The following is a 15686-nucleotide window of genomic DNA, read 5'->3' as shown; positions in this document are numbered from 1 at the left end:
TAAATGCAGTCGGAAGGACAACTTTGGAGTTGTCTGAGGGCCTGAGTTTGAGCTCCAGTTTGCCATTTACTGGTTATGCAATCTTAGTACATTATTCAAATTCATGGAGCCTCAATTTCCTTGTATAGAAGGGAAATCTCCCAGGATCATCATGAAAATTATAATAATTAACATTCATGAAATTGCCACACATGGTGCCAGATGCCTAATCAATCAATCAATATTTACCAGAATATGCAATACAGACAGCTAACAGCAGTGCAAGAGGTAACGTGGAGACAGATCCTTCTAAGAAAATAAGACTCCTACCTGACTGCATTAGGATTCATCAATTGAATCTACCGACAAGAAGTGAACACAACTTAATACAAAGTAATGCATAAAAGTACAGGCATTCACCTTTGTTAGGCCCGGGCTGAGTCTGAGAGGAGGTAAGGGGGTTTGTTAGAAGGGGGTGTGGTGAGACTGGTCTGTGGGGCATCTCTTGGGAGGAGGGACCTGAATACTTTTTTTTTTCTTTTTTTTTTTGAGACGGAGTCTCACTTGGTTGCCCAGGCTAGAGTGCAGTGGTGCAATCTTGGCTCACTACAAGCTCCGCTTCCTGGGTTCACACCATTCTCCTGCCTCAGCCTCCTGAGTAGCCGGGACTACAGGTACCCGCCACCACGCCCAGATAATTTTTTTGTAGTAGAGACAGGGTTTCACCGTGTTAGCCAGGATGGTCTCGATCTCCTGACCTTGTGATCCACCCACCTCGTCCTCCCAAAGTGCTGGGATTACAGGCGTGAACCACCACGCCTGGCCAGGACCTGAATACTTTTAAAGGAAGAAAAAGATCAATAGTTTGAAAGAGCGCTGTGAGGGAGTTGGATAAATCCAAGATGGATTCTATTAGTTAACAGCTGAGCTGAAAGAATAACACAAAATTAGAACCCGCAGTTCCAGTGACCCCTGGTTATCCAACACTATCAAGTGAGGAGGTCAAGCATCTTCCTCTTGTTGGAAAGGTCAATGCCTGGGACACAGGACTCAAGAGTTTGTTTTGCTAGAGTGCTGATGTTTAATTTCACCCTGGGACAGGACCTGAAGAGAAGCCAGAGCTGGGATAACAAACACAAAGACCAGGCTTAGGGACTGGGTCCACCCAACCTCAGTCCAGCAGCCTCCGTTCCCCTCCACCACCCACCCCACTCCCGACTTCAAAAGACCAGGCTGGACCGCAGGACACCTGGCTTCTCTTTCCAGCTGAATCCCTTTGTGACTTTAGGCAAAGAAGATTAAATATTTTAGATTTTCAATTATATTCACTGAATTTAACCATTGAACCCTCCGTTTCCTCTTTATAAGTGTGTGCCTCTCAAGATCTACTACTGCTGGGCTGAAAAAAAAACCACCTGAGATTTCTCTAGTCCTTGGAAGTTTCCATGCAAGCTGGGGAAGCAGTTGGAAGGTGAGAAGCCCCCAGACCTAAGAGGCCTACTGCGAGGCCTCTCTGGTGAGTCAGAGCCTGCCCAGTGCGTGTGGAGCCCCAGGGTGCCGGCTTACTCTGATTGCATCCCAGGGAGCTTCCCCCTCTCACTTACTCTCACCTATTCACACCTAGCAGTCCCCGAATTCTCAATTTATGTTTTGGGGCCTCCTGCCTGCATCCTGGTTGTATCCCTAGGCCTCTCCCCATCTTCCAGCACCTACAATCCTTAACGCCATCAACGCCGGATTCCCTGCTAGCCCAGGCTTCAGTTGTTTACTATCACCTTTGCTCTCCACCTGCGTTGAAAATTCAGATGCACAGAATCAAGCCTCCCCCAGGAGGAGGGTCGAGTGACCCCTAGGTCACTCCCAATCACCAGGACTCAAGGACCCTGAATCACAGACTTGAAGCAGACAGCCAGCCTCTGGCTTATGGAAGGCAATTGTAAGGAATGAAAAAAAAAAGGACATGGCTTACTCAAAGTGCCATGCATCAATGTCAGTGAGGGCGAGAAGAGGGATACTGGGTGAGCTCCGAATCTAGCACTTTCCAGCCTGCAGCTCTACTTGTTGCTGCAAATTCACTCAACAGTTAGGGTTTCTGGTTCCCAGCCTCCCCCTCCTCCTCTCCACCAGACAGCGCAGACAGCCCACGGTTCAGTCATTGAGGAGGCCATCTACCATCTTCTCTTCCTTCCCTTCCTCTCTCCCCCACTCCCCTCCCATCTGCTTTTTCACTGGATTCCCCACAACTTCAGCAAGCAACAAGTAAGCTGTTGGGCTCCACGATCTGCAGGAGGCCAAGATACCCTTCAATGTGTATGGGGTCAAGAGAGTCCCCAGAAAACGGTGGGCCATCCCCAAAGCCCCCACATCATCCCCAGTCTTTTCCGTTTGGGCCAAATGTAATAAGTGATGGCTCAGGAAAGGCAAGGCCTGGCAAAGAATGACAACTTCGTTAAGATTTCAGCTCCAGTAAGGGGAATTCAAGCCAGGGTGGGAAGGCAGGGAGGAGACCCCGTGCCCAGGACCCAGTGTGTGCAGCAGCTCTGCTCAGCCTGGCAGCCTGGCAGGGGAGGAGAGACAGACTCAGAGAGGAATGGAGCTGAACACGCCCACACACGTACCACCTTCACTAGTGATGCTCTTTAAATCACCAAGAAAAAGTTATGTAAGGAGAAAACATACAGCTGCCGTGGAGAGAAGGAACATTTTGTTCAGCCTTGGGGTATCTGATTTAATAAGAGGCTCGTGGAGAACAAAGCCACAATTCAGCATCAGTCTTGCACACCAAGGAGACAAAGCATCGTGAGGGGAAAAGCACACACCCAGGGATGCACAATCACCACGCATTTAGAAAGCCAGCTCCCACAGGTCTGCTTACTCAGCCCCAAGGGGTCCTGGAGGTCCTCTCTTCCAGATGCTAAGAAGCAGTGCAGGCTTGTAAGCTGCTGGATGGCAGGATGCGAGTGGCGGGGACGGGCGGCACTCCCAGCTCTGACAAATCCTGCTGCTTCACTCCAAAGGCCCATCAGAGAAGGGGTTTCCCAGCCCCTTCAGCACAGGCAGTTTCTAGGGTTCGGCTGTGCTCCGAGCCGCTGCCACTGCATGTCTGCAACAGATGGGGACTGGGGCTGGGTGTGTTCCCAGTCCCCAAGGCAGCGCAACAAGCGGCTGGCAGACAGCATGGGCTGGCCTAAGACAGCACAGGCAACGGTCTTGGTGGCTGGAGCTGGTTTGCTGCTCAAAATGCAGGCAGAACTCGGGCAGATTCCCTCATTGATGGGACTGCAGCAGACTGTCATTCCCACCTGTGTCAGGGGCTGCTGGGGAGGAAACTCCTTACCACACGGCAAGCCAGCAGGAGGGAGGGCTGGACCAGAGCTTTTAAAAAGACAGGCAGCAGGATGGAGGGAGGCAGGAGCAGAGGCCGATGATGCAGCAGTGGACAGCTCCGGGCTCCAGGTCCTCTGGCCAGCACAACCCCTGCACTGTTCCCATCTAACTTCAGGCAAAGGCTTCAGAAATCTGAACTCCCTGGGGATTCCTGTCCTCGGAGTATAAAGAATGAGGGTTTTTTGCCCCCTCTGGCCAGAAGGATGGGTGAGGCTTTCCAAAAGGCTCTGCTAGTGAAGTCCCCATCTACAATTCATTCCCCCAACTCCAACCAGACGGCCTACAAACATCCAGGAGACAACATGGTCTCTGCCCGTATCAGCCATGTCTCTGGTTTTCTGTATTCTGATGCTTTGATACCTAGCGCCTTGCTGATCCTGGAGGGACTGCCCTCCCACGCCTGGGCAATTCCTGGAGATAGTAAGAAACTCACCTGTGAGCTTGCTTTTGCTATGCAAGCCATCCGACACAGACCCCCTCCTCGCCTCCTCCTGGGGGCTCTCACACCCTGGGCCACCACCCACTACCCTAATCACCCCAGGGCAGGTACCAGACAGCTAGGGACAGCCCCTGTACCCACAGTCCCCTAAAATTCTTCACAGAAACCACAATAAAGGCTCTTGCCCACATCTCCCTCTTGCTCCCTCTGCCTCCTGCCCAACCCCAGTGCTTCCCCACGCGGCAGTGGTGTGCCAAGCCTCCTGCTTCCAGGGATCTGTGAGCATCCTCAGTTCCTTCCTTTGTGACACTCATTCCTGAGTCTGCATATCTTCCTGTACCTGATTACAACAAATCCCAGGTGACCTGAAAACAGGCTCTAAGGATATACAAGCTGGTGGGGCAGAAAATGAACTTGAATTGTTAGGAGAAAATGAGGATCCCCATTTCAGAATCCCACCATGTCCCTCATTAAATAAAACTTGCTCAAGAGTTGAACTTCTCAGCAGTGGAGGAATTGCTTCCAAAGATATCGAGTGACCTGTTCCTGCAGGTATTCAACACAAGGAGGCTTCTTCCACGAGCTTATGACTCAAAGGCAAATGTGTTATTCAGGTAAGGGTGATGGCAGCACAAGGTGGAAAAAGATTCATGTGGATGATATATGCAGGAAGGCTTCCGAGAGGGGACAGAAGGACGTTGCATGGCCGTCTACTAAGACTCATGGACAAAAAGGCAGCTGAGTCAGCTGGGACTTGGGGGGACTTCTATAAGGGTTGGAAGTCTGAAGCTTTCTTAAGATCACTTTCAGCCCAGGAGGGTACCAGGCAGTCATGGTCCATCCAGCTGTCCACCCAGAGACCTGACAAATCACAGGCCTGGAGTGCCATGGCCAGATAGCTCCAGGAACTCACAAGCCTGAGCTCTGGTGTTGCCTACCTGAGCAGGCCATTTTAAGCGGAAACTCTTTTTTTGTCTGTAGAATGAGCCATGTTTTATGTAATGTTCCTCAGGTCTCTTTCAGACCAGTGCACTAATATTCTGTGTCAACAAACCCAGTCCAAGTCCTGGCTCAGTCATTTCTCTGAACCTGAGTTCTTCCTCTGAAAAACCAAGCTGAGTGGAAATGCTTGCTCCGCACACCTCCCAGGGCTGCTGTTGGGATCATGGATGAACAAGCATCAGGACAGAAATAAGCATCATCTTGGGATGTGCGGGATTATTCTGGAACCAGAGGGCAGTGCTAGCATAAACCTGAGGTTTAGCAGAAAGCTGGAGCCATTTGGCGAAGATGGAAGGGCCAAACCGCCTGCAGCCTGCAGCCAGCCCCATGGGCACTGATGCAAGTGGTTGACCAGAGATCCGGCCAATCTCAGTATTTTCTCCTGCTGGTTCTGGAACTAGCCTTGCTGGGTGAGCTGGGCCTGTTTTATTTTCTGTGTGCTTTATTCCAAAGCATACATACAAGCCTGAGGAAAAAAGCCTAACTGGTTTTGCTTGGAAAAGCTGGAAATGTCAGGGATATGGGCACCGTCATCCAAAGGATTCAGAGGTTTGCTGCACTTGGAGACAAGCGTCTGAGAGTGACTTATGGGGTGTGATGACGCTGCAGTTCTCACGGCGGCAATTCCACGTCTCAGGGACTGGGATCATCCATTAGAGATTAAGGAACATAAACAACTCCGCTCCCGCTTGCAAGCTGCCCTCCGCAAACACGGTCACTGTCTTCACCTGCATTTCTCCTTGCTTCCAGAACCTCCACTGCACTCCGCATGCAGGTGGCTCTGAGCTTTCCACCTACTCTCCCTGGAGGGCAGAGTCAGCTGTCTTGAACAACAGAGCCCAATAGATCACAGATACTTAGCAAAGCCTGAAGACCATTTTGGTGCATCGGGCTGGTGTCAGAATCAGAAGTGGAAAGGAAATGCCTTCCTGAGGCACATCCCCTCTCACTCACCGCTCTAATTCATCCTCCTAAACTCTGTTTTTCAGGCATTACTCTTCGCACCCTCACCAGACAAAGCAATAACAAAACAGAACCAGAAAACCTTCACTGGCTCCAAGCCATCTACAGAACAAACCCCACTTCTTCAGCATGGGCTGCCAGGCCCACAGGAGCCTGGCCCACGGTCATCCTTCCATGCCCCCAAGCTTCCCAAGGTTGTCAGGCCTCATGGTCCCTGGGCCCCCCATGTAGGCATCCTCCTGACCCTACAGCTTGGCATCCCTAGAAAGCCCAGCCCTACCCCTAAAAGCCCCTCCCTGGCACCTGTAGGTTATTACCAGGCCCCTCTCCTGGAACTCATTTTTTGAGTGTATTTTGAGTGCTGAGTATTTTACACATCCTATCTCAACCTGCACAAAATACCGTCTACTGAGGCCCAGAGAAGTGAAGTCACAAAGGTTACAGAACATACAAGTTGCAAAGCCAGGATTCGATCACAGTTATGTTCCCCTCCCCAGCCTGGCTCTGTACAGCACGGCCTACAGGGCCACTGTCCCTTTATTCATTTTTGTTTATGTTTATCATCTAGTTTTTCTGTGGCCCATGCTTGTTTATTACTCGCATAATTAAAAATAAGAGGAAGACGCTCACATACCGCAAGCTGAGAGTCCCCCTTTACAGGTCCAGCCTATAACGTCCAAAATGAACAAAGTCTGCAGCAACACGGAAAAGATCAGGTACCACCTGAGTGTGCAGAAATGGGATACTGTCAAGTATGTTCTGATAGAGCCAGACACTGGGGCCTTATGATATTACATAACAAGTCAAAACAGTGACTTCAAAGAATTACAAATGGCAAATGTGACAGGAAAATCTTAAACGACGCATGGTACTGCCTGAGCTGTGTAAGTGGCCTAGAAAACTAGACATACGTGAGCACACATGTGTAAAAGGCGTGTCTCCCAGCCCCGCCCCCCGAGCCCCCGATTAACAGTCCCGGGTTAGATTTCTCAGCATCCCAGAAATCTAGCACAAATCCTTGCCAAATCCCATGCCGCCCTCAGCCCTTCACCTAAAAGTCAAATGCTGCATGCCAAGCTCACGTCCCTGCGACGAGGCACTGCTGTGCAGGACTATACTGCTGCAGGCCTAGTGGCAACAGGACCCCAGAACCCTGTGTCCACAGCCAATCTCGGCACCAGGCCAGCAGGGTAGCCTGCAGAGGGAGTATCTGTAAAAGGACTGATGGCAACTGCCCTGGGCAGAGACGCTGACCAATAAAGCCCATATTCGACCCTCCTTTTACGTGCCAATGTTGTCCCTGCCCTCATCGTCCTGCAAGATCTGTGCAGGGGAAAGCCAGAGGCCAGGGCAGTTGAAAGAAGAGGGAACCCCCTGGGCTCAAGGCCCAGCCTCATTGACCACACTTTTATTTCACTTAGGAGCCGGCAGCTGGGGATTCGGGGCATGAAATGGCACTGGCTGGGGCCAGCATTTGAGATTGACTGGGCCTGGTGGGATGTAGATGGTGTGGCATTTTACTTTGGAACCCCATTCCTACGACAGCTTGAGGCCAGTGCCCTGCACTCATGAACTCTACAATATGCCAGGTCCTGTGGTTGCTTCTGAAATATCCCGACTGGGAACCAATGTGCCAAAGAGGGCTGCTCTGCACCGTGAACATCCTTGTTGAAATCCACAGCAGAGGGCTTGTTAATTAGCTCCCTGGCAAAATGAGTGGTGTGCAGAGTGAGTCAGGAGGACGGCACAGGCTGCAGCCCCCTCAGATGAAGAGACAGAGAATCTGGCCGGCCCACAGCCCACCCAGCTGCAGCCCTGGTGACCTGGACGCTGTTGGTTTGCATCCTCCACCTCCACAGACCCAGCGGCTGCATCTGCGATGAGCTCGACCAGTCCTGCCCATCCTAACACCTCTGGATCCTGCTCAGGGTGCATCTGCCAGAGGGCGGCATTGAGACTTCCTCTGAGCTACAAGAACAGGTTGGGCCTGCCGCCTAAAATCGCCTGTAGGGATTTGGCAAACCCTGCTCTAGGATTTCCTGTAGTTGTCACAGACCACCAGTCCCGAGGCTGTTAGGGGGACACCCAGCCTCACCCACCTCCGGTCGCTAGAGACCGCCAATATTTACCAAAGTAACCAGATGTTTGCTGAGCGGCTGAGCTGAGCTTAGATTAGCTGAGAAGAGTTTGCCGCCCTGCCCCTCCCTGAGTACCTCCATCCAGGCGAAACTAGTGGTTCTAAAACTGCAGGACTGCAAAGACATTTGGAGTCATTAAGACCTTGTGTCCTGATTTTAATGGAGTGGAAACAAACACAAAGCAGCCTCCGCAAAGGGTAAGTTTCTCTGTCTTTCAAGGCCAAGTTCTGACACCTGAAGATCTTGAGATACTTGGGCTACTGCCTGGAGCCTTATGGGTGAAAACCGCTCCCAGGTCACAGGGTCCCCTGAGCCTCAAATGTGGGATGGGGCCCCAGAGCCCTCTGTCCAAAGAAAAGCCATGTGTACTGAGTGTGCACACAGCTCCTGCGGTGGCTGACTTGGGTTCAGAGCGTGTCACCTGCCCAGTCAGGGACCCACCTGTACCCAAGAAGCCAGCACGTCTATAAATGCTAAGTCATATGTGACCAATCAGTTTAAGTGATGTGCCCAAGGTCACACGGCTGTGTCCTTAGAGGGCCAAGGCTAAGACCAGGTGTTCCTGATTTTATGCCAGCACCTGATAAGGAAGAGGTAGGCCTATCCACTGGGAAACCACCTGAGACTTTGTCCCGTGACCCCACAGTGACTTGTCTAACTCCAGTCTGAACAAGCCCGATGTGTGCAGGGAGCAGAAGTGAGAGGAGGAAGGACTCGCCATTCATGCCGGCAGCTGGAACCTTTTTCTAAAAAATGGTGCATGCCAAAGGAGTGCTGATGGGCTTAGCATAAATTCAACAGGGACAGGCTTAAGCAGCTGTCAGAGCTTCACTCCTTCCAAGGACTTCTCTGACCTCGCTCCTACCCCCATCACGATGACTCCCCCACACCCATTGCCGTGGGCTCCTTTGACTTCCATCATTTTGATGCTTGGGGCCTGGCCCCTGTGGCTCCTGCAGGGCACACTCTACTCAGAACACTACTCCGTGGCCCGGCCCCTGTGGCTCCTGCAGGGCACACTCTACTCGGAACACTGCTCTGTGGCCTGGCCCCTGTGGCTCCTGCAGGAGACACTCTACTTGGAACACCACTCTGTGGTCTCCAACTTCGCATCTCCCACAGGGCCAACAGCCAGTCAAGGGAAGAGCTCCTAAGACCTGATAAGCAGGAGCCACTGTCTGGAGACAAGCGCCACCTTCAACAGAAAGCACTTGCCACTTGGGAAGCCCCATTTTCTTTCCTCTTCCATTTTTTAAACAATAATAAGCCAGGCTTCTCTCCTAACCCTGAGGCCCACCCTGCCCTAACAGCTCTCAGTGACCTATCGCCACTCCCACTCTGTCTCTAGGCACCCCCTCTCCAGGTCAGTGGATATTTTGAGGAACCCCCCAAGCCAGGTATCTGCCTCATGCTGCATTGCTAGGACCCAAGAAAAGTGGAAGAGCCTCCAACCTCACGGACCTCAGTCCTGGCCAGAAGGAAAGCTGTGGAGACAGGGAACAAGCAGGCTGAGAGGCACACAGCATCGTGTGTGGCACGGACAGCAGCCACCACCATAGAAGTTTCCAGAAGGAAGGGGCTACTTTGGAAGAAAGTCTTAAAAAAGAACTTCATGAAAGGAGTAAGACTGAGGCTAAGATAAGCAAGATCAAGTAAAAATCAGAGGCACTGAAGGGTCCTTGCATTTTGTAAGGCCCTAGAGCATCGTCCTCTTTTGTTCCCTAGACACACTGCCAAGGCTCTGGAAAGCTCTAGAAGGTTCTGGAAGGCTCATGGCAACTCGATCTTTCTTTTAAGCTGGGAACCAGGATTGGGCCCAGGCTTGGCACTGGCAGAAGGCCGACAGGCTGTAGCACAAGCCTGGCTAGTCTCAGGCAGGTGCTCCAGGGCTGAACGCTTGTGACCTAAAACAGCTTCAATGGCACTGCTGAGCAGAAGGTCCCGGGCTGCCCAGGTGGTAGAAGGCCAAGCTGTCGTTTAGCATGCACAAGGCTCCCCAATTTAATGGAAATCAACAGAAACCACACTGGTGCACAAAACCAATTTTTTCCCACAAGTTGCCCTCTATAACGATGCCCCTAAGAAGTCCTCTCTAAGACACATTGGATTCCTTGTCCTGAGCATGCCACGAAGAAGAAAAATGCCTCCACTCGCCCTTTGAAGTGGATGCTCTTTCTCTGCAAGTTCAAATTCCAGCTTTGCTTTGCCAGTGCTGGGACCTTGGCTAAGTCATTTAGCCTCTCTATGCCTCAGTTTCCCCATCTGTAAAGTGGGGTTAATAATTATGCCCACCCCACAGAGTTACTGAGGATTAAATCCGTATGTATGTACACGCACACACATACACACATACACACACGCACACATGTGCACATCTGTATGCTGAGTTTTACTGAGGCAAACAGGGCCTGGGAGCTGCTGGGAGCCAAGGATCTGGGAGGCACCCCAGTGCGTTCCAGTGCCGTGTGACTCAGGTGTCAGAGAAGCCCATTTAAGGAACTCACCCATGACAACTGCCACTGGGGAGAGATACAGAGACTCTGAACCTTAAGGCAAGGTAGGAAATGGCAGAAAGTAAATAATAGAATGTTCCAGAAACAGACACCTGTAGCCTCCCCTGGGTGGGATGATGTTCTGGCCAGGACTGGGGCCAGAGCGCAACTGCCACCACCCCAGGAAGCCTCAAGCCCAGGAATGAGGTGGCGTCAGGAGGGCAGCAGGCCAGGGTGAAGGCCGGGGGTGACTCTACTGTCCCCAAGGCCTCCTTTAATCAACTGACTGAGCACCACGTACCCAGCGCTGCCTGGGTGAAGGCGCTGTGGGAGTGAAAAGGAGCAAAAGGCAGGCGCGGCCCTGAGGAGGAGCTGAGCCAGTCTCGGGACTCAAGTGGGTGGCCCAGGTCCAGGGGCTCCCTTGGGGCTGGGCTGCACAGCTGAGACTGTGAAAAGCTGAGGGCCAGGGGGCAAGGGGAAGGCTGAGAGGAAGGGTGAACCGGCCCCGCTGCCCAGGCTTGGGCACCTGGGGCAGCTGGCCCGTGAGATGGTGCTGCTTCCGGTGGTGGAAGATGGACAGCTCCGACAGACACGCTCAGTGCAATAGCCTTGGCTGTGTGGGGCCAGGGTCAGGGGCGTAGACCCGTGTGGACGCCACCTGCACCCTGGGTCAGGTGACAGGGACCCGCCTCCACACACCCCCCCCCCGTCTCACTCCCTCCTTCCCCACAAAAGTCTACTGCAGAATGGGTGCCCAATGAGTCCACAACACAGAATGTTTAGCCCTGATTCAAAACTGAAACAAACAAGAAAACAACCTCCAGCAACTAACTAATCATCTTGGGGAAGCTGAGTGGCCGCCAAGCCCAGCTCTATCACTTGAAAATCTAGGGCTCCTAGAATTCCTCCCAGCGACCTGGTTTTCAGACCCCACCCTATCCCACCCCACCCCACAGTGGAAAACTCAAGCTCAGCTGCAGAACCTGCTCCCTGACCCCTGGCTTGTCACAGCAGCAAGGGCCAGGCTGCAGCCGGACTCTGCCAGGCGTGGCCCCTCTCCCCACAGCCGCCTGGGGACACTCTCTGTGAAACTCAGGAAGAACAGGAAAAATGTGTATCCAGTTTTGTTGGCTACAGGGATTTTGTATCAACATTTTTTTTCCCCCAAAACTTGAACAAACACTAAAACTTCAGCTGAAACTTCTTAAACGTTTTAATGATTTTAAAAGAAACATCTCAGAATGCATTCTACTCTGCTGGTACGGGTCAAAGTGCTCGCACCCGCAAAAAAGACACTGGCGTCTTCACCCCCAGAAGCTCAGAATGTGACCTTATTTGGAAATAGGGGCTATTGAATTTGGCCCCATTTGTGAGTGGTCACATGGGCCAGACACCGTGGTGGGTGCAGACCCCTCTCCCAAGTCAGTCCAGGGACAAGAAAGTAGACCCCAAGGAGATGGAACCTCGCTCACCCTCTGCCTAACCAGCCCTGGCCTACTGGGCCATCTGGGGGCCTCATCTCTGATTAAAACATCAAACTCCACATCAGAGGCTAGGGAGGGAGGTGGGAAAGAGATGACACCCTCCATCTGTTTCTGGAGCCTTCCGTAGCCTGATCCGATGATCCTTTACCAGGGCTGTGCCCAGGGAAGTGGCGCCCAGAGTCATTCCTGGTGGATGGGGGCTGAAAAGGTGGTAAAGTCCATACCTGGCTAAATAATTCATCTACCTAGAGAGAACATTAGAATCTCTGGAGCGTTTTCAAAAACTAGATCCCAATTAAGAAGTACTGAATCAAAATTTCTGGGGCTGAGAACTGAGTGATTGAAATATTCTGCTAAGTAAGAACCACTGATAGCACCCACCCACCTCGCTGTAAAGATGGGGCAGGCACAGAGGGAAAATGGCACGTGGGAGGCCCCCAGTTATTCTTGGTATGACTTATGGAGGCAGAACCCAAGGAGCCTCTGAGAAGGGAACTGTGAAGTCGGAAATCTGAGCTTTCCCTTTAAGAAGGAATCAGGTTTTGATTTCAAGTAAACTGGGAAGCAGTCCCTTGGACTTCGGGGACTCAAGGGCATGCCGTAAATTGCCCTTGGTCCAGAATATTCATAATATTCTATGACTTGGAAAGCTTCTTAGCTAGAAGCTTCGTAACTGGTTCAGGTCAAAGATCCCAATTCAGCCTGCGGTTTGCTCCCCTTGGCTTTTCCCCACTTCCTGTCATTCTGCCTGGTTCCTGACATCCACATTCTAAGAAGATACATGAGTGATTGGATTACGCTGCTTGTATTAACATCAAGGTTTGTGGAAGGTAGTGCAGATAGTTGCTGGCACTCCTAAGCCGTGGTGAATGGTATCGACTGATCCTTTACATCGTGATGAGACTGTAATGAGATCTTAGTAGCCTCTGTGTGGAGCCCCTCCCTCTAGGAGGGTTATTACCCCCATTACCCCCATCACACTTGGCCATGTGCCTTGCGTTTCCCAGAAGTGATGTGTGCCACTTTCCAGTGGAAGCTTTTAGAGCTGTCCCGTGTCTGACACCTCTCTTCTGCCCCTCTCACAGCAAGGACCCAGACAGGAACCGCTCCTTCAGCCTGGGTTCCCAAAATTAACAGGACACAAAGCAGAGCCACAGCTGTTGGCAATGCATGTACAGCAGTAGCGAGAAATGCACTTCTGTCCTGGCTTGCTGCTGAGGATGTGGGGCCACTCACTACCCCAGCGGAACTCAGCTGACCCTTGTGCACTATCTTTCTCCCGCCCCCTTTTCTCTCTTTCTTCTGAGTCTATTCCTTAATCCTAAATAAACTCAGTGTAACTTACAGCGCTTAAGAAGGTCATCTAGGCGGGGCACGGTGGCTCATGCCTGTAATCCCAGCACTTCGGGAGGTTGAGGCGGGCGGATCACTTGAGGTCAGGAGTTCGAGACCAGCCTGGCCAACATGGTGAAACCCCGTCTCTACTAAAAATACAAAAAAATTAGCCGGGTGTGGGGGCATATACTTGTAATCTCAGCTACTCAGGAGGCTGAGGCAGGAGAATGACTTGAATCCAGGAGGTGGAGGTTGCAGTGAGCCAAGATTGTTACACTGCACTCCAACCTGGGTGACGGAGCCGGACTCTGTCTCAAAAAACACAGAAGGTCATCTACTTGGTTTCTTTGCCCTGGCATTGCTATTTGAAACAAATTCGAATTAAAGGGCCTTTGAGAGTGAAGTCCTAAATCCAAATAGGACGCGATGCTTTGTTTTTCTTCATCAAATTCACTTTATATTATTCTCTGATTATAAAGACTTCAAGTATATGATTTGTACCCTCAACGATACCTTAAAATAATGTGAGGATGGCAGTCTTTTTGTATAATAAATACTCCCGACCCTGACACAGAGCCAGACACCAAACGCATGCTTCCTCTGGCCCACATTTAACACGCACTGGCCGTTCCCCGTGAACCGGGCACCCTAGGTGACAGGGGTACCAGATGAAGCACAAAGTCTCCGCCCTCCAGGTAACTCCCAGCACAGTGGGAAGAATACATTTGAAGTCTGTTTTTTCCCCTTTCATGTCAGAACAGAGAACTTCCTGCCCTTTTTGTCTCTGGGACGCTCCTCAGGCCCACGTCTCCTTTCATATCCCACCCCCTGAGCTGGGCATTTGTTCAGCGAGCTCTTTCCTGAGCACAATGCATCGAGTGGAGGGACGTCCAGCATTACAGACACCAGAGCATAAAGCTGTGTGGCTCAGAGCCAGGTCAAGCTTCCCATCCCAGCCTAAGGCTCCTTCACTCCCTTTCCTGGCCCCAGTTGCCTCCAAACAAAAATCAGCAAGCAAGCAGCCAATAGGTCCTTGGCCAGAGTCAGGGTGACCAACTAGTCTCGGTTTGCCCAGGACCGTGGGAGTTTAAAATAGGAAGTCCCACATCCGAAGAAGCCCCTCCATCCCAGAGAACTGGAGCAGCTCACCCTAACAGGTAGAGTACCTTTCCCCCAGTTGGTGTGCACAGCTGTGCACCTACCACCGCCCTGCCCTAAACACCCCACCCATCCATTCCTTCTTTCTCTGTCTCTCCTGACTTCCAGTTCCACGTTTTTTTTTGACTGAGTCTTGCTCTGTCACCCAGGCTGGAGTGCAGCGGTGTGATCTCGGCTCACTGCAAGCTCCACCTCCTAGGTTCAAGTGATTCTCCCACCTCAGCCTCCCGAGTAGCTGGGATTATAGGCACTGACCACCACGCCTGGCTAATTTTTTTGTATTTTTAGTAGAGACAGGGTTTCACCATGTTGGCCAGGCTGGTCTCGATCTTCTGACCTTAGGTGATCCACCCACTTTGGCCTCCAAAGTACTGGGATTACAGATGTGAACCACCGCGCCTGGCTCAGTTCCATTAATTTCACCCATTTCCTCTTTCCATTTCCAGCTCTTCATAAGGAGGAAATTCCCTCTCACCTTCCCTTCCTCTCTCTTTCCTTTATGAGGTGAAAATGTACCCTAATCATTAACAAGAAAAGAGCTGGGGATTTGTATGCTATCAAGGAAAAGTAATGACTATAAGTGAAAATAAATGTTCTAAAGGGAGATTAAACAAATATCAGAGGTGATAGATCCTCAAATATTCGGAACCCTCTTCCAACATTATCTATTTTTTTCCTTCCACTGATCAAACTTGTTTTTCACAAAATACCACTTCTGAGTTAAATAAAACACCATTGCAGTTCCATTTTCTCTCCTGCTTCCTAATTGCTCTATTCACTTCTTTATCCACCCAACAGAATGTGTTTCTGTGTTGCACACACACATCACAGAAGAGGCTGTGGTCAGGAAAGGCTGTATTAAAAAAGAAAAGGCCACCTTTCCATAGGCCGATGGAAATCAGGTTTGGAAAAAATTCAACATGGAAGGCTGGAACCAGAGAACACAGCTGTGTAGGAGGGAACACTACAGCTAAGTCATATATTTGGGTTCAGACTTCCTGCAGACCACTGGTTCTCAACCCTTGGATGCACATGAAAATCACCTCTGGAGTTCAAAACAACAACCACAAAAATTCCAATGCCTGGTCTTGGAGTTTCTCAAGTTTCTCATTGAATCCATTTGGGGTCCAGTGGGAACTGGGATTTTTATTTATTTTTATTTATTCATTCATTCATTTATTTTTGAGACAGGGTCTCGCTCTGTTGCCCAGGCTGGAGTGCAGTGGTGCGATCTCAGCTCACTGCAACATCTGCCTCCCAGGTTCAAGCGATTCTCCTGCCTCAGCCTCCCCAGTAGCCAGGATTACAG

At 51.1% G+C, this 15686-nt stretch overlaps 1 protein-coding gene across 3 annotated transcripts in view; it reads right to left on the bottom strand.

Annotated features, from left to right (window-relative positions):
- PRKAG2 (protein kinase AMP-activated non-catalytic subunit gamma 2) overlaps window positions 1-15686 on the bottom strand; it is a 323078-nt gene that overhangs the window by 260864 nt on the left and 46528 nt on the right. Inside the window, exon 1 of one of the 3 annotated variants that reach the window (XM_033193596.1) lies at window positions 2855-3386. The exons of the other annotated variants lie outside the window; for them this stretch is intronic. The gene's annotated coding sequence lies outside the window, so the exon portion shown is untranslated. Of the gene's footprint in view, window positions 1-2854; window positions 3387-15686 lie in introns of those variants that run through there. 3 annotated transcript variants of the gene reach the window in all.

This window comes from Trachypithecus francoisi, unplaced genomic scaffold, assembly GCF_009764315.1.
Source record: "Trachypithecus francoisi isolate TF-2019V2 unplaced genomic scaffold, Tfra_2.0 Lachesis_group4, whole genome shotgun sequence".
Classification (NCBI taxonomy): Eukaryota; Metazoa; Chordata; class Mammalia; order Primates; family Cercopithecidae; genus Trachypithecus; species Trachypithecus francoisi.
This window is presented reverse-complemented; position numbering and strand designations above follow the sequence as displayed.